The sequence below is a fragment of the Muscardinus avellanarius genome, assembly GCF_963383645.1.
Source record: "Muscardinus avellanarius genome assembly, chromosome: 14".
NCBI lineage: Eukaryota > Metazoa > Chordata > Mammalia > Rodentia > Gliridae > Muscardinus > Muscardinus avellanarius.
In genome coordinates this window covers 43,390,694-43,393,736 of record NC_137800.1, presented here as the reverse complement: position 1 = coordinate 43,393,736, position 3,043 = coordinate 43,390,694, and the positions used below count along the sequence as shown (strand labels likewise).

At 36.9% G+C, this 3,043-nt stretch overlaps 1 pseudogene across 1 annotated transcript; it reads left to right on the top strand.

Annotated features, from left to right (window-relative positions):
- The first annotated feature begins 1,299 nt into the window (after nt 1-1,299).
- Nucleotides 1,300-1,841, top strand: LOC308273557 (ADP-ribosylation factor 4-like; annotated as a pseudogene). Its single transcript has one exon. The product of its transcript is annotated as an ADP-ribosylation factor 4-like (transcript).
- Nucleotides 1,842-3,043: the final 1,202 nt, after the last annotated feature.

Below are 3,043 nucleotides of genomic sequence, written 5' to 3'. Positions count from 1 at the left end.
TGTATATATACATGTATGGATAAGTATATACATATATAATATATACATAATATATAAATGAATATAATACATATATATTTAGATAATACAGTTATACATCACTTAATAGTATCATGTTCTGAGTCTGAGACCTGTGTTATTAGAAAATTATGTCATGTGAAAATGTATAGAATGTACTTACATAAACCTAAATGTTATAGCCTACTACATAGCTAGAATATATTATGTCCACATATGGTATAACCTATTTGCTTCTAGGACCATGATGAACATATCATGAGATTAAATCAAGCATAAGTAAAATTGATTCAATCAAAAGACAAAGGAGGAGCAGTTTGAGACTGCTGCTAGCTGATATGATGTATAATTTTACAGTAAAACTTTTTCTTCTACTTAATAGGAAAATAAACTAATGATTCAAAGGTATACTATTTCAAATACATAAACCAGTAACATATTCTTTTATTATCATTACCAATATCATGTATATTTTACATATAAAGGCAGTAGATTTGTTCACATGAGCTATGATGTAAACAACGAGCTATACTTTATATAAAATTAAGTAATATATAAAATAAGCTTTATATACATGAGCTGTATTTTATATAATGACAGTATATTTGTTGTGCTACAACACTGCAATGGCTACAACATCCTTAAGTGATAGGATTTTTCAGCCCCATTATCATCTTATGTGACTACCATCACCTATGCAGTCCATCACTGACCAAAACACTGTTATGTGGTACATAACTATACAGATATATAGATATAGATATAGATAATCTCACTAACCTGTTAGCTTAAAAGGAGGATAAAATCTCAGTCCACTCAGAGCTTCTGACTTGAATCCAAAATAAAAATTTCCCTGAGAGAAAAAAAATTTCAAAAAAGGAACAAAGATAGTAAAAATTGAAATTCCTACTGAGATCTTCACAATTCTAGAACCAATTAAGCTAATAATATAAACTTTGAAAGGTAAATTCTAAGTCTACTCAGGTATACATTTTAAAAATGTCTGGTGGGTCAGAGTCACCCGGGTGCTACGTGACGTGGCACAGCCGGAGGAGTCTTAACGCCGGAGCCCGAGCGGCACCGCCATTTGCCGAGCAAGTCCTCTTCCCACTAGGTCCAGCCCTGGAGCTTCACCCGACCGCGACCAGCGAGCCCTCCCTGCCGTCTTTTCTGCCTGTGTTTTTCTCTTCCCTTCTGCTCAGTTTTCCCGGAGCATGAAAGAAGAAGGCCCGGGGACGCCCCTGACCACTTTTTCTGCCCATCGCAAGTGCCACCACCACCATGGGCCTCACCATCTCCTCGCTCTTCTCCCGTCTCTTCGGCAAAAAGCAGATGCGCATCTTGATGGTTGGACTCATGCTGCTGGCAAGACGACCATTTTGTACAAACTGAAGCTGGGGGAGATAGTCACTACCATTCCTACCATTGGTTTTAATGTGGAAACAGTAGACTATAAGAACATTTGTTTCACAGTGTCGGATGTTGGTGCTCAAGATAAAATTAGGCCTCTCTGGAGGCATTACTTCCAGAATACCCAGGGCCTTATTCTTGTGGTAGACAGCAATGATCGTGAGAGAATTCGGGAAGGAGCGACTGTACTGCAGAAAATGCTTGAGGAAGACTAGCTGCAAGATGCGGTGCTGCTACTTTTTGCCAACAAACAGGATTTGCCAAACGCCATGGTCATCAGTGAGATGACAGACAAATTAGGTCTTCAGTCTCTTCATAATAGAACCTGGTATGTGCAAGCCACTTGTGCTACACAAGGAACTGGTCTGTATGAAGGACTTGACTGGCGGTCAAATGAGCTTTCAAAATGTTAAGTGAAACTGGATATCTAACCAAGGACACGTTTGATAGAATTGGCCTAGGCTTATTACAACAGTTAGTTTGCATCTTATAAAACAGTATCTGGGACTGGTTTGGGGCAAAATGTCACACTGTTTAAACTTATTTTGTTGCCAATTGTTGTTTACCAAGTATAATGTTGCTAGTTAGCAATATACTTGGTTTTTAAAGAAATTCTTAGGAAAAAGTATCCTCTTTTAATTTTACTTCCTTTAAGCCTAAATGCCTAGACAAAGCTAATGTGACACCTCCAAATAAATGTTTCAAATGTTTTTTGAGCCCACAACAAATAATGTTTTAAAGTTATCCCCTTGCTACTTTACTTACACCTTTATCATTCCTGGACAGTCTGCTGATTTAAAAATGTAGCATTCCATTTGTATTTATTTCTATCCTTTGCCAAAAAGATGTTTTTGTGTTTTTTTTTGTTTTGTTTTTTTTTTTTTTTTTGGTGGTACTGGGGTTCCTGGAAGCTCTTCTACCTCTGGGCTACACTCCCAGACCTATTTTTACATTTTTTATTTGGAAACAGGGTCTCCTAAGCCAGTGCGGGCGGCTGGCTTCGAACCTGCACGATCCTCCTGTCTCTGCCTCCCAAGTGAGGGGATTACAAGCGTGCACGACCACGCCCGGCCTCAAAAAGATTTTTTGATACTGCTTATACCAGCCAGGGAAATACTCCAGAACACTATTCAGCTTTCTTGCACTGAGGAACTTATTTTTCCCTCCATTATTGACTTCTGGCTTTCATCAGCCAGACTTACCTCGGTGTGGTTTGGATTTGATAGCTAATTCTTTACTGATTTCAAAGACTTTGTACTGAGATGGATTTTAATACTCAGCAGATTGTCTTCCTTTATATTGTTATCTTTTTTATGTTGCATGTTGCTTTTGGTATCAGTCTTTTTGCCCAGTATATCGTAGTTTTGTTGATGTTTTATTGTTTATTGGTGAACATATCTTCATTGAGAGTTTTTTGAAAACTCATTAAACACAGTAAGTTTTCTTAATAACCCATTTGGAATTATTCCTAATAAAATAATAAAATATCAAAAATAATAAATAAAAAATGTCTGGTGAACCTATACACTGCTTTGCAGAAAATACCAACCCAAACAAACTACCAGACATGTGGCCTATAAAAAATTTTTTGAAACTAAAAATAGACTTCAGCATT